Source organism: Onychostoma macrolepis, chromosome 07, assembly GCF_012432095.1.
Source record: "Onychostoma macrolepis isolate SWU-2019 chromosome 07, ASM1243209v1, whole genome shotgun sequence".
In the NCBI taxonomy this organism is placed as follows: domain Eukaryota; kingdom Metazoa; phylum Chordata; class Actinopteri; order Cypriniformes; family Cyprinidae; genus Onychostoma; species Onychostoma macrolepis.
In genome coordinates this window covers 36,044,364-36,068,258 of record NC_081161.1, presented here as the reverse complement: position 1 = coordinate 36,068,258, position 23,895 = coordinate 36,044,364, and the positions used below count along the sequence as shown (strand labels likewise).

The 23,895-nt window shown below is 38.7% G+C and overlaps 7 non-coding genes and 1 pseudogene across 7 annotated transcripts; all 8 read right to left on the bottom strand.

Annotated features, from left to right (window-relative positions):
- Positions 1-2,719: 2,719 nt before the first annotated feature.
- Positions 2,720-2,910, bottom strand: LOC131545082 (U2 spliceosomal RNA). The gene has a single exon (XR_009272324.1). It is a non-coding gene; the product is annotated as a U2 spliceosomal RNA (small nuclear RNA).
- An 872-nt stretch (positions 2,911-3,782) lies between these two features.
- LOC131545074 (U1 spliceosomal RNA) lies at positions 3,783-3,946 on the bottom strand. Its single transcript, XR_009272316.1, has one exon. It is a non-coding gene; the product is annotated as a U1 spliceosomal RNA (small nuclear RNA).
- A 9,488-nt stretch (positions 3,947-13,434) lies between these two features.
- LOC131545070 (U1 spliceosomal RNA) lies at positions 13,435-13,598 on the bottom strand. Its single transcript, XR_009272312.1, has one exon. It is a non-coding gene; the product is annotated as a U1 spliceosomal RNA (small nuclear RNA).
- A 593-nt stretch (positions 13,599-14,191) lies between these two features.
- Positions 14,192-14,357, bottom strand: LOC131545085 (U2 spliceosomal RNA; annotated as a pseudogene).
- A 2,128-nt stretch (positions 14,358-16,485) lies between these two features.
- Positions 16,486-16,676, bottom strand: LOC131545076 (U2 spliceosomal RNA). The gene has a single exon (XR_009272318.1). It is a non-coding gene; the product is annotated as a U2 spliceosomal RNA (small nuclear RNA).
- Positions 16,677-19,068: 2,392 nt separating this feature from the next.
- On the bottom strand, positions 19,069-19,232 carry LOC131545069 (U1 spliceosomal RNA). The gene has a single exon (XR_009272311.1). It is a non-coding gene; the product is annotated as a U1 spliceosomal RNA (small nuclear RNA).
- A 1,818-nt stretch (positions 19,233-21,050) lies between these two features.
- Positions 21,051-21,241, bottom strand: LOC131545080 (U2 spliceosomal RNA). The gene has a single exon (XR_009272322.1). It is a non-coding gene; the product is annotated as a U2 spliceosomal RNA (small nuclear RNA).
- Positions 21,242-22,093: 852 nt separating this feature from the next.
- LOC131545068 (U1 spliceosomal RNA) lies at positions 22,094-22,257 on the bottom strand. Its single transcript, XR_009272310.1, has one exon. It is a non-coding gene; the product is annotated as a U1 spliceosomal RNA (small nuclear RNA).
- Between the last annotated feature and the right edge of the window lie 1,638 nt (positions 22,258-23,895).

Here is a 23,895-nt window from a genome sequence, read left to right as displayed (position 1 = left end):
CCAAATGCTTCAGAACTCATTGGACGGCTCTTCACAGTACAGATGGACAATGATCCAAAGCATACTGCAAAAGCAACCAAAGAGTTTTTGAAGGGAAAGAAGTGGACTGTTATGCAATGGCCAAGTCAATCACCTGACCTGAATCCGATTGAGCATGCATTTCACTTGCTGAAGACAAAACTGAAAGGGAAAATGCCCCAAGAAAAAGCAGGAACTGAAGACGGTTGCAGTAGAGGCCTGGCAGAGCATCACCAGGGATGAAACCCAGCGTCTGGTGATGTCTATGCGTTCCAGACTTCAGGCTGTAATTGACTGCAAAAGATTTGCAACCAAGTATTAAAAAGTGAAAGTTATCAGCTAATTAACTCAAAAAGGCAAAGGCCTTTAAATGGTCTCTCAGTCCAGTTCTGTAGGCTACACAATCATGGGGAAGACTGCTGACTTGACAGTTGTCCAAAAGACGACCATTGACACGTTGCACAAGGAGGGCAAGACACAAAAGGTCATTGCAAAAGAGGCTGGCTGTTCACAGAGCTCTGTGTCCAAGCACATTAATAGAGAGGCGAAGGGAAGGAAAAGATGTGGTAGAAAAAAGTGGGATAAAAAATAGGGATAACCGCACTCTGGAGAGGATTTTGAAACAAAACCCATTCAAAAATGTGGGGGAGATTCACAAAGAGTGGACTGCAGCTGGAGTCAGTGCTTCAAGAACCACTACGCACAGACGTATGCAAGACATGGGTTTCAGCTATCGCATTCCTTGTGTCAAGCCACTCTTGAATAACAGACAGTGTCAGAAGCGTCTCGCCTGGGCTAAAGACAAAAAAGACTGGACTGCTGCTGAGTGGTCCAAAGTTATGTTCTCTGATGAAAGTAAATTTTGCATTTCCTTTGGAAATCAGGGTCCCAGAGTCTGGAGAAAGAGAGGAGAGGCACACAATCCACGTTGCTTGAGGTCCAGTGTAAAGTTTCCACAGTCAGTGATGGTTTAGGGTGCTATGTCATCTGCTGGTGTTGTTCCACTGTGTTTTCTGAGGTCCAAGGTCAACGCAGCCGTATACCAAAAGTTGTAGAGCACTTCATGCTTCCTGCTGCTGACCAACTTTATGGAGATGCAGATTTCATTTTCCAACAGGACTTGGCACCTGCATACAGTGCCAAAGCAACCAGTATCTGGTTTAAGGACCATGGTATCCCTGTTCTTAATTGGCCAGCAAATTCGCCTGACCTTAACCCCATAGAAAATCTATGGGGTATTGTGAAGAGGAAGATGCGATATGCCAGACCCAACAATGCAGAAGAGCTGAAGGCCACTATCAGAGCAACCTGGGCTCTCATAACACCTGAGCAGTGCCACAGACTGATCGACTCCATGCCACGCCGCATTGCTGCAGTAATTCAGGCAAAAGGAGCCCCAACTAATTATTGAGTGCTGTACATGCTAATACTTTTCATGTTCATACTTTTCAGTTGGCCAAGATTTCTAAAAATCCTTTCTTTGTATTGGTCTTAAGTAATATTCTAATTTTCTGCTTATTTTGTTCGACTTGCTTATAAAACAAAGATGGTCGGAGTAATCTTGATTTGAAAATGCATCAAATTAAACAAAGTTGCAATCATCAGTCATTTCTTTACTCATTTTCACACAGCTGAGTCATAGCTGAATAAGTCGCAAAGTGCTTGTGACCTCCAAGGGTAACACGTATCAAAATAAACAGCAGGACGTACCTTTTCAGATGATGCTTGTGGCTTATCAGTACAACAAAGTATGGTGGAGTAATCTGGTTTTGAAACTAGCACCAGTCGTTGTTGTTGCATAATATACTATTTCATATACAGTTCATACATATTTTTTCAAATTGCTAGGTCATGGATTGTCCCACCATCATGGTTCTGATATCACCAGATTACAGACAGTCTTGTCTATCCTTATCTGAAAAGATATCCCCCCTAACATCAATATTTTTTGAGATAGATATACAAATATATTAATTTAATAGATGCAAAAAATTGTTTTCTTTAATATGAAGGCTAATATAAAATGTATACAACAAATATCATGTCAAATTATGGCAGATCTGGATAGCCCTGACTGTCCTGAAAAAAATCAACATATAGCATGTATGGCTACCTCTTACAATAGACTTCATACAAACCTGCTGTGCAGATACTGTAGGACGATAATGGCAAAAATAATGATTGTCCCAAAAAATTAGTAAAGCTACTCATTTGAAATGGTTACCATGTTTCAAAGTACTTATATGGACTCTACAAACAAACTGGTACCAAAGAGATTTTGCCACCTTAGGTGGTACCAAATTCTGTCTTGGCCCATGGACTAATATGTGGGACCGTACTCCCAGTGGCAAATCTGGTACCAAACTGAACAATTAAAATTGAGTAAACCACCGTTACAATAGGCGTTTCATTTTTAATAGCCATAAATGTAAAAAAAATAAATAAATAAAAGTTTTGCTCACAAAATGGAATAATTACAGCACCTACCAACAGGGGCAAACTAGACTAACCAGCCAAACTTTTACCCACTGATTTTGCGCACATACACTCAGACAAAATGTTTAATAATCCCCATCTTCTTACATGCTGATTAAAACCCCTAACAGCAATTTTTCACTCAACCAAAAAAAAAAAAAAACCAACTATTTACACATTTACTACCATCATGCATAAAGCAATTTTTTTTTTTTTAACCATTTTAGGGGGGTGCACCATTCCCAGAAGTACTGCAATACCAGGTCGATGCGTGGAGTGGACGGAGCAAGCCCCTATTCCATCTCCCTGTTCCAAAAATCAATTTAATATATGGTGCCCGGGTAGGGCACGTATCAGATATTAAACTGATAAGAACAGATACTACACTTGATCTTAGCCAAAAGGCCGAGAAGCGATACCCACAAATGGTCAACAGCAGGAACCACATTCTTTGACACAGCACATTTGATGATGGTAAGCTTTTATGATGGTAAGCTTTTATTTTTATTTTGCTTTTATTTTGTTCATTTTTTAACGATTGCATTCTTGTGCAGAATGCAATCGTTAACTCAGGTAAGGTAAGGCTTAAAGGGTAATGAAACCCCCCTTACTTGAGCACCGGTCGTTCACACCTTAGATTTGAAAAAGGTTCAAGAAATGGGCGTACAAAGCTGTGATAAAATGGGAGGGTAAGGGGTGGGATGAGGGGAGGAGACAGTATTAGGAGGGGAGGGGTCAAAGCACAACAACAACAACTCAACAGTCCTACAATCACACTCACTACCGACATTAAAGAACAATGAGTGGAGATAAAGACAGAAGAATTGGGGGCACACTGCATTTTAAAAATATGACCATATATGATCAAAGTAAGAACCTTAAGAAACAATATTTACAGCTATCATGAACAAATAAAGCAAGTTTTTATAATTATACTTTCAAACATTGAATAAGCATTTCGTTATTTCAGGGCAGATAGTCTGTAATTACAAAAACTAAGGATGAATATTTAAAAGATCTTCCAAAGCCCACCATATCTTTCACAATTGCTACAAGCTGATTACAAATGACATTTGTTGTTTAACACTAATAGGGGAAAACAAAGGCATATTTATTTTTCAGTCCATACTCCTTTGAGTTTTTGGTTATCATTATCTTGTGTTCATTTAAACAATCCACTGTATTAATCACAAACACACTGATCCATAACTTGTTCACACAAATGTTAAACTCCTTATAAACTAGTAATAATTCCTTATACGATACAATTCTATTTTTAACCAGAAAATCAGGGGAGAGCGCGAACGCAGTCCCCCACTACCAGAAATTATGCAGTCGAGATTCCCACATTTGGGGAATTCGCAGGGGTCAGCACAACCGGAGTGCAATGGTTGAGCCTCGCTCTGGGTGAACCACCTTCTTGATCATGGTATCTCCCCTGCCAGGTAAGTATGAGTTCTACACCCACCCTGAAGGGGGAGCACTTAAGGGAACATTATTTTCAGTGATGATGAGATGTTACTTCACTCCATATGGTTCTTCATTACGATCTAAGCTCTCAATCTACTCTAAACTCTAGATCTTGTTGAACCACTGGTCCTTAAGTTTTTATCATGATCATGATCACTGATCATTGACAACTACATTCAGACAGTTGGGCTTTCTGATGAAATGCTCACTGCAGAACAAATGGGTGGAGCTTACATGTAGCTCCCCCTCGCTAGACGTCCAGCGAGGAGGAGTGAATGTACAACCCGAATTCCAGAAATGTTGGTACGTTTTTTTAAATTTCAATAAAATGAACACTAAAAGACTTTCAAATCATATGAGCAAATATTTTATTCACAATAGAACAGAGAACATAAATGTTTAAACAGAAATGTTACACTTTTATCCACTAAATGAGCTCATTTCAAATTTGATGCCTGCTACAGGTCTCAAAAAAGTTGGCACGGGGGCAACAAAGGACTGAAAAAGCAAGAAATTTTGAAAAGATTCAGCTGGGAGAACATCTAGCAAATAATTAAGATTGTGGAATACTTCAAAAACAATGTTCCTCAATGTCAAATTGCAAAGGCTTTGAAAATCTCATCATCTACAGTGCATAACATCAAAAGTTTCAGAGAAACTGGAGAAATCTCTGTGCGTGAGGGACAAGGCCGAAGACCTTTGTTGGATGCCCGTGGTCTTTGAGCCCTCAGATGACACTGCATCACTCATTGGCATGATTGTGTCATTGACATTACTAAATGGGCCCAGGAATACTTCCAGAAACCACTGTCAAGTCAAGTCACCTTTATTTATATAGTGCTTAACAATACAGATTGTGTCAAAGCAATGTCAAGTGTTCCAATATCAGAATAGAAAAATAGTGTCAATAATGTAAAAATGACCAGATTAAACACTCAATTTTCAGTTAAAAAGGCATTTCATTATTGAATTCAGTGATGTCATCGTCCAGCTCAGTTTAAATAGTATCTGTGAAATCATGTAGACGATAATCGCTGGAAAATAAGTGTCCCCAACTAAGCAAGCCAGAGGCGACAGCGGCAAGGAACCAAAACTCCATCGGTGACAGAATGGAGAAAAAACCTTGGGAGGACCAGGCTCAGTCGGGGGGGCCAGACGAAACAGCAGTTCAATTCCAACTGCAGCGAAGTCAGATTTCGTAAAGGACTCATTTGTTTTCTGTGGTCTTGTCCCGATGGCTGTCTAGGTGACGAGGTCCTCACTGGGGATCATCTAGGTGTCCTGATCTCCACTGATGTTCAGGGCTGTAGAGGTCATCTCTAGGCGCTGATCCATCATCTGATCTGGATACGGACTGGATCCGGGTGACTGCAGTGACCATCTGATCTAGATACAGACTGGATCAGATGGCAACAGTGATCTCAGAATAGAGCTTGGCAACCGACGTCACTGCGCAGTGCATTCTGGGACGTAAACAAGAGGGCGCCGCCATATTGTGAGGCCACATCGGGCGAGACTTAAAACAAACACATGAAAAACAATGTTGAAAAGTCGATTAAAAGAACAAAATGTACTATACAGAGACAAACTTCTAACGGACGCAAGAAAACGGTACCTGGAAAAGATGGCCAACCACCCGCTCCTATATTTTTGCCTGATTTTGATTTAGATAACCGCACCCGATCGTCACATTCAGGGTTCATATACGATCATGAAAAACCTGGAAAAGTCATGGAATTTTAAAACAGCAATTTCCAGGCCTGTAAACTTTTGGAAAAATAAATAAAGCCAGAAAGTCTTGGAAAAGTCATGTTTCACAATTCTATGTACAGTAGAATTATGCTTAATCAGGTCCTGAATTTCGGTGTGGGATTGCGCATATATTCCCGCAGCTTTCGACTTTAAAATGAGGGAAATTCCTGCAAAACATTTATTCAATATAGCGTGTAGTTTAGATGAGTAAATAAATTCACACAACCAGTCATTTGAAAACAGCGTGAGTGATTCAGCTGTACAGCGTCTTCTCTCTTTGACCTTCTCTTCACATCTGCTGCACGCTGCGATACAAGACTTTAGCTCGCGTTTCGGTACAGTTGACAGAATTGTCAATTGCCTAATCGGTCATTGTTGCATCGTCACAGAAATGTATTATTTGCACGTCTTTTTAAGTCTTTCGGTACTCGTGCGCTCCAGAGGCACTTTTCTGTGCGCTGCAGTCACATCCAAAGCGCGCGCTGCGAACAAACAAACACAGCTTGTTGCGCTTAAGTGGCCAAATACACACAAAATAATGTCAAAATGGTCATCCTGGCGAGTATCCTCATAAGCATTGTCGGTTTTGTCTTAAGTTGCGAAAGAAAACGCATATGTATAAGTATTGGATCCGTGAAACCGGTCTTGTGACAGCAGCCTAATAAAGCTGTGCCGTCTGTCATTAATGTTAATCAAACAACAAAAGACAGAAGAAATCCCTCACTGCTCTTGACTAAATAATGTTTTGTTGAATAACTTTAATATGTTGATTTACACTTTATTCAATTTCTGTAGCCTATTTAAAACAGGTTCATATTACAACTTCCTCGGCGCGTCGCAACAAGTGGCCTCACAAAATGGCGATTTTTCCCATCAGCCACCGCGGCGCTAGAGCAGTGACGTCACGCCCCCATCCCCTATAAGAAAGAAACAGACTAATATTAGCGTAGATGCCATTCTTCTTACGATGTAACAAGTACATTGGGTGTTATGGGAAGTGTTCCCGATTCTGGTTGACCTAATTAATGCAGCCTAACAATCCTTTAACGGATTTGAATATTAGAAGCGTATTACTGTATTATGTGTAAGCCAGGTTAAAGAGATGGGTCTTTAATTTAGAGTGTCTCTGCCTCCTGAACAGTGTTAGGTAGATTGTTCCAGAGTTTTGGCACTAAATAGGAAAAGGTTCTGCCGCCCGCAGTTGATTTTGATATTCTAGGTATTAATCAAATGGCCAGAGTTTTGAGAACATAGTGGACGTGGAGGACTATAATGCGATAAGAAACCATTCAGGGCTTTATAAGTAATTAACAAGATTTTAAAATCTATACAATGTTTAGTAGGGAGCCAGTGCAGTGTTGACAGAACCAGGCTAATGTCAGTAAACAATTTGCCGTGCCATCTGCAGATGCCAACTAAAGCTCTATCATGCAAAAAGGAAGCCATATGTGAACATGGTCCAGAAGCGCTGTTGTGTCCTGTGGGCCAAGGCTCATTTCAAATGGACGGTTTCAAAGTGGAAAAGTGTTCTATGGTCAGAGGAGTCCAAATTTGACATTCTTGTTGGAAATCACGGACGCCGTGTTCTCCAGGCTAAAGAGGAGGGAGACCTTCCAGAGTGTTATCAGCGTTCAGTTCAAAAGCCAGCATCTCTGATGGTATGGGGGCGCATAAGTGCATACGGTATGGCAGCTTGCATGTTTTGGAAGGCACTATGAATGCTGAAAGGTATAGGGTAAACGTACCTAAAGCTCACCAAAATCTACATTGAGACATTTTTAGTGCACAAGATATTGGTTTCAGAACAAAAAGGTATGTTAAAAGTAAAATATTAATCTCACACAAAAATATTTAATTTTATTTTAAATGACAAAAACATTTCAATTAATATATACATCATTAAATCCAAGAAGTCTGGCTGTATTTAATGGGTACATTTTTGTACCCTTTAAGTACACCCCTGTTCCCATTAAGCTCACATCATGTTTTATTAAAAATTCTTCTTTATTTTAAACAACTGTTTTAAAGAATTGAAAAATATTTTTTTTGAAGGTACAAAGTCAAAATCACAAAAAAACACTAGAACACTAAAATGAAGCAACAAGGCACTCAGTTGATCAATTTGATCAGATATATATTCATAATGACGTGTCATTTAAGCACATTGCAACATCTATAGTCCACGTTCAGCTAAGTAACACATTCAAGAATCAAACCAATAAAACATTTAATTCATGGGGATGAACAAAAACTAGCCTCATTATGAAGCCTCTTTTTAAATGGATGTCAACTTATCTAGTGTCTCTTAAGGCACTACATTATTTTTGCCACAGATTTACAGTCTGGAGAAGTTGATGCTAGTTGCCAAAGGTCAGAGCCAGTCTGCAGATTTGAGTTGACATAATCCATAAAAAAATCGATTAACTTTAAATATAAACTGATGGTTGTCACTTTAAGTCTGTTTATGAAGTATTTACATAGAGGTTCAGTGTGAAAGAGCTTAAAGGGAGCACACTGAGCTTAATTGGAACAGCAACAATTTTTGATAAATTTCATGTAATATTTATTAAAATTACAGGATTTTGATAAATAAATAGTCTAGGTCATGTATTTAGTTCATACATATTTTCTTATGAACAAATATTATTAACAATATCTATGAAATTATACTTTTTCTTATTGATGTCACACTGAAGCTGTGTGATTTTCATAGTAGTGTACCATTTTTGATCAAATAAATGAAGGCTTGATGAGCAAAAGATATGCGATGTTTAGAAACATTAAAAATAGTAATGTGTCCAAACTTTTGACCAGTACTGTACTTCTGTATGATAACAGAAAACTGGCTAGCAGAAAGAGCATCACAGCTTGAGCTAGCTAGCACACACCTCATAGACTAGGTTCACACTGCAGGCTAAAGTGGCCCAAATCCGACTTTTTGCCCAAATGTGACCCATATCTGATTTTCTTATGACAGTCTGAACAGCACAAATCTGATTTTTTCAAATCAGGCCCAGGTCACTTTCATATGTGGTCCTAAATCGGATACATATCCCATGTTTTGCAATGCAACTTCAGTCTGAACGGCCATGTCGCATTTCATGCGATTTTTACGTCATTGAAATGCGACAGACGTCACAATTCTGCACTGGAGGAAATCGTGCTCTCCTTCTTAATATTCTTCTTCTTATCACTTCGTTATTTAGGCTCCGATTGCACATTAACTTAAAAATGGCTAAACACGCGCTAACATGAGCAGCATCCATTTTTATTTCCGCAAACACAGTGCGCTGCGTCTGACGTCACGTCGTCTTCTGCACATGTGGGTCACTTCAGGGCCGTATACGGTTCACACATGAGACTGATGGCAGTCGCATTTAAATGACAATGTGAACAACAGCGCAAAAAAAAATTCAGCAAAAAATCCGATCTGAGCATTAAGACCTGCAGTGTGAACTAAGCCATAAACTGTCAATGAAATAGTGCCAACTCGCTTTTTAACTCGCTAACTCATTTTTTCATATCTGTATTTACTGGCCAGCTAGCTCCTGTATAAAAAACTTAGATGTAGTCTTTGGGCTCAAATGCAGCAAGTGTGGCTACAGAGAAAATGGAGGGGAATCCCCCTCTTACTGTGCGTTCACACCAGACGTGACTTGCGCGAATAAATCACGCTATTTGCGTGTAGTTGGACGCTTGAACATTTTGAGTTTACTCGCTTCATTCGCGCGTGAAATTCACTTCACAACAGACGCAAATTAGCGTCAAGGAGGGGCTTCTGCCAGGCGGCTCCAGTCTCATTACACAACACTGGTCCAATCACAAATAACTATTTTTTACTGTTTACTGTTACATTAGAATGAATGTACAAATGTTCGCCGTAAGTAGCCTATTCTAGTCTTAACATAGAAATAATATTTTTATGTAACAAATAGGCTATAAATTATGATTTACTATGTTGTGCACAAAGTAACAGACCAAGCAAGATCCTTTTTATTCCTGTTTCTATAAAAGTACGAAGATGTATCGTACAGCTCCGGGTATCCACATACAGCGACGATGGTTTTGTCCTCCATTGTTGTTTCAGATTTCTGCCTCTCTCGCTAAGTACGTCGTAATCACGTCACTACTAGAGTAAGCTCCTGATTGGTTAACGCGGCGCGAATTTTCGCCAAAGTTCAGATTTTTCAACTCGCCCGAAACGCTCAATTCGCGCCGCGCGAATTGTGCCCCAGGATGTCTATTTGCGTCTTTGCATTGACTTAACATGTAAATCACTCGCGCTTAACGCTTCATTCGCGTCTGGTGTGAACGCACCTTTAGGTGACTAGAGGTGTTTGTGTGTGGGGGAGGGTCATTTTTACACTTTTGTTTTATCATCTCACCTAAATTCAGTCAGTGAATTTGTTTTTACAATGGTGGTATCGCCTAATTTAGTTGCACAGTATATTACACACAGCACAAGGAAGTTTCAAACAATTTTTTGTAATATTCATGTAATTTACATGAATACTTACCAAGATGGACATTTTGATATTTTGTATGAGCAGGATTCAAGAAATGATCTGTGCATGTTATGGAGGAAAGCACAGTGCATGTAGGTGGTGTGGCCTCAATAGCCCTGGAGTATGCAGTGTGCTGTGAGCATGTGTTTGAGCAATGTGTAGGGTAGAAATTGAACTGAAATTACATTAAATCTGGTTGTTTTAACCAAGATTATGCTGCAAGATTTTTTTTAATCAACTACATTTAAGATCCCAGTTCCTGAAATTTCGCAAATTTCCAGTTTATTCCCATTAATTCCCATTGAAAGTTTCCAGTCTTGAAAATTCCTGAACCCTATTTGTACCTGAACTTTAAAGGGGACTCAACCCTCTTTTTATTTGTGATATACTGTCTCAGGCTAAATTACATTCACACTGGTGTTTTAGGAAGCCAAACAAATTAGAATATAGTAATAATAATCATAATAACAACAACAACAACAACAACAACAACAACCACCAGTAATAGCAATATTGTAAAACAATTGCACTGTAAAATTAATTAATATTTCATAGGTACACTCTTAAAAATAAAGGTGCTTCAAAAGGTTCTTCACAGCAATGCCATAGAAGAACCATTATAGGTTCCATGAACCATTCAGTCAAAGGTTCTTCAAAGAACCATCTCTTTCTTACCTTTTCATAATCTGAAGAACCTTCTTTCGCCACACAGCACCTTTTGTGAAACAGAGGTTCTTCAGATGTTAAAGGTTCTTTACGGAGCCATTTAGACAAAAAGGTTCTTCTATGGCATCGTGAAGCACCTTTATGTTTAAGAGTGTATATTATTTTTGCTTTACACTACAGTAGGGAAATCACAATACTTCTTTCCTAATATCTACACTTATTTTGAATTTGGACTGTATTTAAACCTCTAGCTGTCAGCAATTCATACTGCACTTTTAAACTTATTTTGACGGACAAGGCAGTAGAGCTTTTATTTTGAAGAATCTACAGCTTTAGTGAAAACATGCTAAAACACATCTCACTACAAATTTAGTAGTGAAATGCTATAATCATTTGCCGCGAAAATAAAGCCTAAAGCCCAATTTATACTTCTGCGTCGAACCTAAGCCGTAGGCTGAGTGTAGCATGTGCAGCCTACGCCATAGCCTGACATGCACCTCTCCAAAAATGTAACCGCACTTCAATTCTACGCGGACCACAAGCACTGAGATTGGTCTGCTAGAACCCCTCCCTCTATATGTATTTGAGTTTTGTGTGTGTTTTGTGTTATAAGGCATATTTATTTTTCTGTACATTCTCCTTTGAATTTCTGGTTTTCATTTTTATCTTACGTTCATTTGAACAATCCATTGTATTATCACAATCAAACATACTGATGTACAAATACTTGTTCCCACATGATAAACTCCTTATAAACTAGTAATAACTTCTTATAAACTGTCTACATTACAATTCTATTTTTAACCAGAAAATCAGGGGAAAGTGCGAACGCAGTTGCCCACTACCAGAATGTACCACATACCATGTACAGTGGGTACGGAAAGTATTCAGACCCCCTTAAATTTTTCACTCTTTGTTATATTGCAGCCATTTGCTAAAATCATTTGTTCATTTTTTTTCCTCATTAATGTACACACAGCACCCCATATTGACAGAAAAACAGAATTGTTGACATTTTTGCAGATTTATTAAAAAAGAAAAACTGAAATATCACATGGTCCTAAGTATTCAGACCCTTTGGCTCAGTATTTAGTAGAAGCACCCTTTTGATCTAATACAGCCATGAATCTTTTTGGGAAAGATGCAACAAGTTTTTCACACCTGGATTTGGGGATCCTCTGCCATTCCTCCTTGCAGATCCTCTCCAGTTCTGTCAGGTTGGATGGTAAACGTTGGTGGACAGCCATTTTTAGGTCTCTCCAGAGATGCTCAATTGGGTTTAAGTCAGGGCTCTGGCTGGGCCATTCAAGAACAGTCACAGAGTAGTTGTGAAGCCACTCCTTCGTTATTTTAGCTGTGTGCTTAGGGTCATTGTCTTGTTGGAAGGTAAACCTTCGGCCCAGTCTGAGGTCCTGAGCACTCTGGAGAAGGTTTTCGTCCAGGATATCCCTGTACTTGGCCGCATTCATCTTTCCCTCGATTGCAACCAGTCGTCCTGTCCCTGCAGCTGAAAAACACCCCCACAGCATGATGCTGCCACCACCATGCTTCACTGTTGGGACTGTATTGGACAGGTGATGAGCAGTGCCTGGTTTTCTCCACACATACTGCTTAGAATTAAGGCCAAAAAGTTCTATCTTGGTCTCATCAGACCAGAGAATCTTATTCAGGTGTTTTTTAGCAAACTCCATGCGGGCTTTCATGTGTCTTGCACTGAGGAGAGGCTTCCGTCGGGCCACTCTGCCATAAAGCCCCGACTGGTGGAGGGCTGCAGTGATTGTTGACTTTCTACAACTTTCTCCCATCTCCCGACTGCATCTCTGGAGCTCAGCCACAGTGATCTTTGGGTTCTTCTTTACCTCTCTCACCAAGGCTCTTCTCCCCCGATAGCTCAGAAGGTGTAGAACCATCTCAAGGATGATCAGAAGAAATGGACAGCACCTGAGTTAAATATATGAGTCACAGCAAAGGGTCTGAATACTTAGGACCATGTGATATTTCAGTTTTTCTTTTTTAATAAATCTGCAAAAATGTCAACAATTCTGTGTTTTTCTGTCAATATGGGGTGCTGTGTGTACATTAATGAGGAAAAAAAATGAACTTAAATGATTTTAGCAAATGGCTGCAATCTAACAAAGAGTGAAAAATTTAAGGGGGTCTGAATACTTTCCGTACCCACTGTATGTGTGGAGTGCAACATTATCCCCATTACTGCATTTACAGACATATTCCTAAATTAACACAAATTGATTTGAGTTCAAATTGGAGTGATCATATACGTCTCCCTAATATTATATAATTACATTTTTATTATACTTTTGTTCAATATTTTCTCTCATCCTATTGAAATATTACATACATGCTATTACTTCTGTTTATTGTATTCTGTATTTTATAATAATAACATTCTACTAAATTGAAGTGCATTAAGCAGGGACAGTGTTTAGCATTTGTGCTTTCAGAATTCTACAAACACTTTATGCACAAAAACTCCCACACAGACTAAATGTAATACTATACAATTCAACTCTATTTTTAACCAAAAGATCAGGGGAGAGCGCGAACGCAGTCCCCCACTACCAGAAATTATGCAGTCGAGATTCCCACATTTGGGGAATTCGCAGGGGTCAGCACAACCGGAGTGCAATGGCTGAGCCTCGCCCTGGGTGAACCACCTTCTTGATCATGGTATCTCCCCTGCCAGGTAAGTATGAGTTCTACACCCACCCTGAAGGGGGAGCACTTAAGGGAACATTATTTTCAGTGATGATGAGACGTTACTTCACTCCATATGGTTCTTCATCACGATCTAAACTCTCAATCTACTCTAAACTCTAGATCTTGTTGAACCAGTGGTCCTTAAGTTTTTATCATGATCATGATCACTGATCACTGACAACTACATTCAGACAGTTGAGCTTTCTGATGAAAGGCTGCTCACTGCAGAGCAAATGGGTGGAGCTTACATGTAGCTTCCCCTCGCAAAACGTAATTACAGCACCTACCAGCAGGGGCAAACTAGACTAACCAGCCAAACTTTTACCCATTGCGTTTGCGCACACATACACTCAGACAAAAGGTTTAATAATCCCAATCTTCTTGCAGAACGCATCACTAATTCACACTTTATAAAAGGTTAAACTACAACAATCCATCCCAAACACAATCATACACACTGACCACTAACAGCAATTTTTCACTCAACCAAAAAAAAAACCAACCAAAAAAAAACAACAACTATTTACACATTTATTACTATCATGCATAAAGCATTTTTTTTTTTTTAACCATTTAAGGGGGGGAGGGGGGTGCGCACCATTCCCGGAAGTACTGCAATACCGGGTCGATGCATGGAGTGGATGGAGCAAGCCCCTATTCCATCTCCCTGTTCCAAAAATCAATTTAATATATGGTGCCCGGGTAGGGCACGTATCAGATATTAAACGAACAGATTTTCTTTCAAAAATGTTTTTTCGTCACCATTTTCATTTGAACATTCTCACACATAGTGTTGTCACGGTACCAAAATTTCAGTATTTGGTACCGATACCAGTGAAAATCCACGGTTCTCTGTACCAATTTCGGTACCACATGCTAATTAAAAAAAACACACACTATTTTTAATAATAAAGTCAAACAAAAATAAAATGTATGAAAATTGTGTTTCAAGTTTTTCCGCAAGTAATAAAAGTATGAAAAACAGTAAACAAGTTTCACCCAAATTTGATTTGTTTTTTAATTAATTAAATTTAAACACATTTTATTTTTTGGGTAAATAAAGGGGATTTACTATTAAAATTAAAATATGGAAGAAATAGTGTGATTTCTTTAAAAATAAATATTTATAAAAAAAATTTCAACAGTAGTAATAGTATCACATATATTCTACTAAATAATAGTAATATATTTCTGGCACAATGTCTTTAAGATAAACGTTTATTTTGACGGGTTGCCGTGAATACCTTTAAATTTCTGTGTGTAGCTATATGATATGACGCTGGTTTTACTCAATGAAACGGTAAAATGCTCGTGAAGTGACTCTTAGAGCAGTTCTATAGATGTTTATGTATTTATGTCCTCACTGAGACGGCAGATGCTGAAATCACCGCGAGCGTCACGCGCACTTCAGTGTATGTATTAAAAAAAAAAAAACGCATCTCTGCCTTTCATTCACTCACAGAGATGCGCAGGATTCATATTTGAACCGACTTTTGCGGCTTAATATTTACAGATACTAGTCCGTGTCGCGATTTGATTTAAGTGTAATGACCTACTTTTGATCAATTCATCCAAACTTTGACAGATTCCGTGACATTTTGTGCTAAACTGTAAATTTCCTTTTTTATAACTGGATTCCGAGATTCCGTCCGTGTTTTCTGCATCGCGGAAATCATAGGGCCGTACGCATCAAGAACCGGGCTGACCGGGTACTCGGTACCACCGGTACTTAAAAAAACCTGGTACCGTGACGTTTTCATTTTTTAAGTACCGACTTGGTACCGAAGTACCAGGTCTTTTGACAACACTACTCACACATATATATATATATTTTTTCCATTTCCAAGCACACATTTTAAAACAAGCAGGAATAAATAGAATAAATACACATGGTTTAAAAGAAAAATAAAATTTTTGCTAAAAACAAGCAATTAAAACCACTGTGTTTGTCTTGTTTTTAAAAGTCCTTTTTTTGTGTGTGTTAAAAGCTGTGAGCATCTCAAAAGTAAAATACAAATTTTAAAACAAATATCTAATTTTTGTGCAATAAAATCCAAATCCATTTTCTAAAACACAATAAAAAATAACAATTAAATGACTTTAAAAGTCATCTGTTGTGCAAGACCGGGGGTGAGTCCTTATCAATCCGTCTTTACCCCACTCTCCAGAACAGGCGCATGAGATGCTGTTTTACGGGCTCAGCGGAGATTCCCACTCCTCCGGCCCGCTTTTCCCGTAGCCAGAGTGGTGAGGGTGCATCTACGATCAGCCAGGAGTGGTGGCGGCCGGAAGTGTGACCTCGGCCCCCTCGTCCGAGTATTGTCATCCGGTACCCCTGCAGCATTGATGTTACCTTTAGCTCGCATGCATGGAGGGGTACCGTAGCGCGCTTCCCCACCAGCAGCTTTCTGGTGGCCCAGATAGCATCCTTGATGAGGTTGAGGGTGAGCCAGAGCGAGGTGAATTTCTGTGATGTCAAGTCCTTCAAGCCCCGGCCCACTCCAAGGATGGCGAGCTGGTACCCTATCTGGGCCCCACCCACTGATAGGCACGGGAAAAACAGGGGGCAAACTAGACTAACCAGCCAAACTTTTACCCATTGCTTTTGCGCACACATACACTCAGACAAAAGGTTTAATAATCCCCATCTTCTTGCATGCTGATTAAAACAAACATACAAAAAACAAATAAAAACTGTAGACAGCATCACTACTTCACATTTTATAAAGGTTAAACTACAACAATCCATCCCAAACATAATCATACAAACTGACCACTAACAGCAATTTTTCACTCAACCAAAAAAAAACAAACAAAAAGAAAACAACTATTTACACATTTACTACCATCATGCATAAAGCATTTTATTTTTTTACCATTTTAGGGGTGCACCGTTCCCGGAAGTACTGCAATACCGGGTCGATGCGTGGAGTGGACGGAGCAAGCCCCTATTCCATCTCCCTGTTCCAAAAATCAATTTAATATATGGTGCCCGGGTAGGGCACGTATCAGATATTAAACTGATAAGAACAGATACTACACTTGATCTTAGCCAAAAGGCCGAGAAGCGATACCCACAAATGATCAACAGCAGGAACCACATTCTTTGACACAGCACATTTGATGATGGTAAGCTTTTATTTTGTTCATTTTTTAACTCTAATAGTTGTTGTGCAGAATGCAATCGTTAACTCAGGTAAGGTAAGGCTTAAAGGGTAATGAAACCCCCCTTACTTGAGCACCGGTCGTTCACACCTTAGATTTGAAAAAGGTTCAAGAAATGGGCGTACAAAGCTGTGATAAAATGGGAGTGTAAGGGGTGGGATGAGGGGAGGAGACAGTATGAGGAGGGGAGGGGTCAAAGCACAGCACCACAACAGTCCTACAATCACACTCACTACATTCTAGGGCTGCTCAATTATGACAGAAATCATAATCACAATTATTTTGGTCAATATTGTAATCACGATTATTTAAAATGATTATTAGTGGGCCATATGACCAAAACTTTATATGAAAGATGTATTTAAAGATAGTGATGTATATATCTCAAATATATGTTTTATGTAAATAAGGTTGCTATGACATCTACAATTTAGGAGACCAGCAAAAGTCACAATTCTCAATACCACAGCAGAATACCAAAGTAACTAATATTGGTTAAAAAAAACAACAAAAAAGGTCCTCAAAATTATTGAAAATAATTAAACTGCCAGTAATAAAAAAAAACAAAGGAACACAATGCCAGTAAAAAAAAAAGCAAGAGAATACAATAGAATAAAAAAAGATACAAATTAAACAAACTGCACTTTAAGTTGTAGTTTTTTTTAATGCAAGTCTAGCTATTCAGTTATCAGCCTACTAGAGAAATTGAATAACCTAATGTAAAATAAAACTGCAGTCTTCACTGTAAGAATTAAACTTCCTTTGTTTCTTATTAAAGCTACAAAAGTCCTTTAGTCAAGAGCAGCGAGTGATTTTGAATTTGTCTTTTGTTGTTTGATTAATATAAAGCACACAGTCGGCAGCAGGAATATAACCTGCTGTCACTTTAAGAGCTGCACAGATCCAATTTACTGTTACACATGTATTTTCATTCTTAACAATTTACATTCATTTATTACATAACCGACGATGGTTTACATGAATAATAACTAAGCGTGGCATTTTGACACATTTTTGTGTGCATTTGACTGTTTAGACGGTAAAAGATTACTTTACATGTCTGTGTTCTGTTCCGTCTCTGAGCGCATAAGTTACACAGTAATCTTCCCGAGGAAGCACGCAAGTTCTCTTTCATGCTTTTAAATCAAGCACTTAACATTTTGCAAAAGTCTCATTACACGATTTTACTGATTTGCATGTGAAATTGGGCTTTTATGGAAGAACGAAGGTGCACCGCTGGAAAGGGGGCGGAACGGGGCGCAAAAATAATTTTATCTCGATTACTGCATTTTCTTAATTGTTGGAGGCCGAAATCGAAATTGAATTTCGATTAATTGCACAGCCCTACTACAGACATTAAAGAACAATGAGTGGAGAAAGACAGAAGAATTGAGGGCACACTGCATTTCAAAAATATGACCATATATGATTAAAGAAACAATATTTACAGCTATCATGAACAAATGAAGCAAGTTTTTAATAATTATACTTTCAAACATTGAATAAGCATTTCGTTATTTCAGGGCAGATAGTCTGTAATTACAAAAACTAAGGATGAACATTTAAAAGGTCTTCCAAAGACCACCATATCTTTCACAATCTCCATCACTTTCACAATTGCAACAAGCTGATAACAAATGACATTTGTTGTTTAACACTAATAGGGGAAACAAAGGCATATTTATTTTTCAGTCCATACTCCTTTGAGTTTTTGGTTATCATTATCTTGTGTTCATTTAAACAATCCACTGTATTAATCACAAACATACTGATCCATAACTTGTTCACACAAATGATAAACTCCTTGTAAACTATTAATAATTCCTTATACGTTACAATTCTATTTTTAACAAGAAAATCAGGGGAGAGCGCGAACGCAGTCAACAAAGAGTGAAAAATTTAAGGGGGTCTGAATACTTTCCGTACCCACTGTATGTGTGGAGTGCAACATTTTCCCCATTATTGCATTTACAGACATATTCCTAAATTAACACAAATTGATTTGAGTTCAAATTGGAGTGATCATATACGTCTCCCTAATATTATATAATTACATTTTTATTATACTTTTGTTCAATATTTTCTCTCATCCTATTGAAATATTACATACATGCTATTACTTCTGTTTATTGTATTCTGTATTTTATAATGATAACATTCTACTAAATTTAAGTGCATTAAGCAGGGACAGTGTTTAGCATTTGTGCTTTCAGAATTCTACAAACACTTTATGCACAAAAACTCCCACACAGACTAAATATAATACTATACAATTCAACTCTATTTTTAACCAAAAGATCAGGGGAGAGCGCGAACGCAGTCCCCCACTACCAGAAATTATGCAGTCGAGATTCCCACATTTGGGGAATTCGCAGGGGTCAGCACAACCGGAGTGCAATGGCTGAGCCTCGCCCTGGGTGAACCACCTTCTTGATCATGGTATCTCCCCTGCCAGGTAAGTATGAGTTCTACACCCACCCTGAAGGGGGAGCACTTAAGGAAACATTATTTTCAGTGATGATGAGAAATACTACTTCACTCCACATGGTTCTTCATCACGATCTAAACTCTCAATCTACTCTAAACTCTAGATCTTGTTGAACCAGTGGTCCTTAAGTTATCATGATTATGATCACTGATCATTGACAACTACATTCAGACAGTTGAGCTTTCTGATGAAAGGCTGCTCACTGCAGAGCAAATGGGTGGAGCTTACATGTAGCTCCCCCTCGCAAAACGGAGAAATTACAGCACCTACCAGCAGGGGCAAACTAGACTAAGCAGACAAACTTTTACCCATTGCTATAGCTATATATTTCATTTACAATTAAACAGACGAAATTTCAAATTACAGTAACATTTTACAGTACAATTTATATTACCAGGCCTCCAGACTAACATTCGAGAGCAGTGGCACCAGCACCTGATTTGGTAGCACTGAACATGTAATACTACAAGTTTTGTCTCTTAGAAATGCACATTAGAACAGGAGCTTGAGTTCAGAGTAGCAGGAGCTTGAGTTGCAATGCAGATGTACATTTCACAGTACCGTTGTGAAAACTGTAATAGCCTCATCATTTATACATAACTAAAAGTGCAGCACCTCCTTACGATGGTAAAAAGTAGCCTAACTACATGGTTTCTATGGTGTTTGCATTGAAAAACAGTAGCCTAAAGACATTCAGTCAATTACAAATCCACATCAACTGATAGAATAATTGAATAAATTAACAAAATAATGTAATTATATTCCATTACTCCTTTAACATATTTAGTATATTAATAATATAATAATACTCAATATGAATATCCTACTTTTCTGCCACCTTACCATTGTTACCGTTAGTGTTACTACAGTAAAACTATGGTAAATGTGGGTGATTTGTGGATTGTAACGTCTTCTAACTGGATCGTTGTGGCACTGTTTCTGCTGCTTTCTGCATCAGCGTTGATGAGAATAACAGCTCCTATTTATTTGGCTTTAAACCAGTTTAAATTAAAGAGACATGATTTGTACCGGAGAACTCTGCGCTGAACTCGAGTACTTCTTACTGGATTTCACAGCGTTTAGTGCGTGATCGCAACTGGTCACTGTAATAAACGCATACGGTCTAAGCTCGCGCTGCACTGTTTTCTTTTGAGGCGAGCGGATAAAGGTCAGTGTGGCGCAGTTCAAACGAGTACCGCTATTTTGATCTGCTTTTGACACGTTTGCTGTTTAACATATCTATCATGCACAACAGAGTGACAACAACTATCAGTTAGACAAAATGTCATTTATCCAGTGTGTGAGTTTGTTAAACCCCCTGCTGCAAACACCTCTTAAACACACAGAATAATGCAAGTGGGCATTCTCAATTGTTTATTTTTGTAATCGCGGTTTTGAACGATTATGTAATCGTGGCATCCATAATCGTAATCGCGATTAGAAATTCGATTAATTGTGCAGCCCTACCAGCAGGGGCAAATTAAACTAACCAGACAAACTTTTACCCATTGCTTTTGCGCACACATACACTCAGACAAAAGGTTTAATAATCCCCATCTTCTTTCATGCTAATTAAAAACAAACATACAAAAATAAATGAATAAAATAGTAGACCGCATCACATTTTATAAAGGTTAAACTACAACACTCCATCCCAAACATAATCATACACACTGACCACTAACAGCAATTTTTCACTAAACCAAAAAAATACAAAAACAACAACAACTATTTACACATTTACTACCATCATGCATAAACAAAGCATTTTTTATTTATTTTTAACCATTTTAGGGGGGTGCACCGTTCCCAGAAGTACTGCAATACCGGGTCGATGCGTGGAGTGGACGGAGCAAGCCCCTATTCCATCTCCCTGTTCCAAAAATCAATTTAATATATGGTGCCCGGGTAGGGCACGTATCAGATATTAAACTGATAAGAACAGATACTACACTTGATCTTAGCCAAAAGGCCGAGAAGCGATACCCACAAATGGTCAACAGCAGGAACCACATTCTTTGACACAGCACATTTGATGATGGTAAGCTTTTATTTTGTTCATTTTTTAACTCTAATAGTTCTTGTGCAGAATGCAATCGTTAACTCAGGTAAGGCAAGGCTTAAAGGGTAATGAAACCCCCCTTACTTGAGCACCGGTCGTTCACACCTTAGATTTGAAAAAGGTTCAAGAAATGGGCGTACAAAGCTGTGATAAAATGGGAGGGTAAGGGGTGGGATGAGGGGACGATTAATATGAGGAGGGGAGGGGTCAAAGCACAACAACAACTCAACAGTCCTACAATCACACTCACTACCGACATTAAAGAACAATGAGTGGAGATAAAGAGAAGAATTGGGGGCACACTGCATTTTAAAAATATGACCATGTATGATCAAAGTAAGAATCTTAAGAAACAATATTTACAGCTATCATGAACAAATGAAGCAAGTTTTTAATAATTATACTTTCAAACATTGAATAAGCATTTCGTTATTTCAGGGCAGATAGTCTGTAATTATGGAAACTAAGGACGAACATTTAAAAGATCTTCCAAAGACCACCATATCTTTCACAATCTCCATCACTTTCATAACTGCAACAAGCTGATAACAAATGACATTTGTTGTTTAACACTAATAGGGGAAATGAAGGCATATTTATTTTTCAGTCCATACTCCTTTGAGTTTTTGGTTATCATTATCTTGTGTTCATTTAAACAATCCACTGTATTAATCACAAACATACTGATCCATAACTTGTTCACACAAAAGATAAACTCCTTATAAACTAGTAATAATTCCTTATACGTTACAATTCTATTTTTAACCAGAAAATCAGGGGAGAGCGCGAACGCAGTCCCCCACTACCAGAAATTATGCAGTCGAGATTCCCACATTTGGGGAATTCGCAGGGGTCAGCACAACCGGAGTGCAATGGCTGAGCCTCGCCCTGGGTGAACCACCTTCTTGATCATGGTATCTCCCCTGCCAGGTAAGTATGAGTTCTACACCCACCCTGAAGGGGGAGCACTTAAGGGAACATTATTTTCAGTGATGACGAGACCTTACTTCACACCATATGGTTCATCATCACGATCAAAACTCTCAGTCTACTCTAAACTCTAGATCTTGTTGAACCACTGGTCCTTAAGTTTTTATCATGATCATGATCACGGATCATTGACAACTACATTCAGACAGTTAGGCTTTCTGATGAAATGCTCACTGCAGAACAAATGGGTGGAGCTTACATGTAGCTCCCCCTCGCTAGACGTCCAGCGAGGAGGAGTGAATGTACAACCCGAATCCTCACAGGCTGACAATAGGACGATATGAAAATTGAGCATATCGCCCAACACTAAAAGAGCGCGTAAAAAGATTGTGGAATACTTTAAAAACAATGTTTTTCAACGTCAAATTGCAAAGGCCTTGCAAATCTCACCATCTACAGTGCATAACATCATCAAAAGATTCAGAGAAACTGTAGAAATCTCTGTGCATGAGGGACAAGGCCGAAGACCTTTGTTGCATGCCCATGGTCTTCGGGCCCTCAGAAGACACTGCATCACTCATCAGCATGATTCTGTCATTGACATTACTAAATGGGCCCAGGAATACTTCCAGAAACCACTGTCGGTAAACAATTCGCCATGCCATCTGCAGATGCCAACTAAAGCTCTGTCATGCAAAAAGGAAGCCATATGTGAACATGGTCCAGAAACGCCGTCGTGATCTGTGGGCCAAGGCTCATTTAAAAGGGGAAGTCACTAGGGCCTAATGGTTAGAGAGTCGGACTCGTAACCCAAAAGGTTCCGAGTTCGAGTCTCAGGTGCGGCAGGAATTGTAGGTGGGGGGAGTGAATGTACAGCGCTCTCTCCACCTTCAATACCATGACTGAGATGCCCTTGAGCAAGGCACAGAACACCCAACTGCTCCCCAGGCGCCGCAGCATAAATGGTTGATATTGATATTCTAAATTGATATTCTTGTTGGAAATCACGGACGCCGTGTTCTCCAGGCTAAAGCGAAGGGAGACCTTCCAGCGTGTTATCAGCGTTCAGTTCAAAATCCAGCATCTCTGATGGTATGGGGGCGCATAAGTGCATACGGTATGGCAGCTTGCATGTTTTGGAAGGCACTATGAATGCTGAAAAGGTATAGGGTAAACGTACCTAAAGCTCACCAAAATCTACATTGAGACATTTTTAGTGCACAAGATATTGGTTTCAGTACAAAAAGGTATGTTAAAGTAAAATATTAATCTCACAAAAATATTTTATTTGATTTTAAATGACAAAAGCATTTCAATTAATATATACATCATTAAATTCAAGAAGTCTGGGTGTACTTAATGGGTACATTTTTGTACCCTTTAAGCACACCCCTGTTCCAATTAAGCTCACATCATGTTTTATTAAAAATTCTTTTTTAAACAACTGTTTTAAAGAATAATTGAAAAATATATATTTTTTAAAAGGTACAAAGTCAATCCCCCCCCAAAAAACAACACTAAAATGAAGCAGCAAGGCACTCAGTTTGATCAGTTATATATTCATAACGAAGTGTCATTTAAGCACATTGCAACATCTATAGTCCACGTTCAGCTAAGTAACACATTCAAAAATCAAACCAATAAAA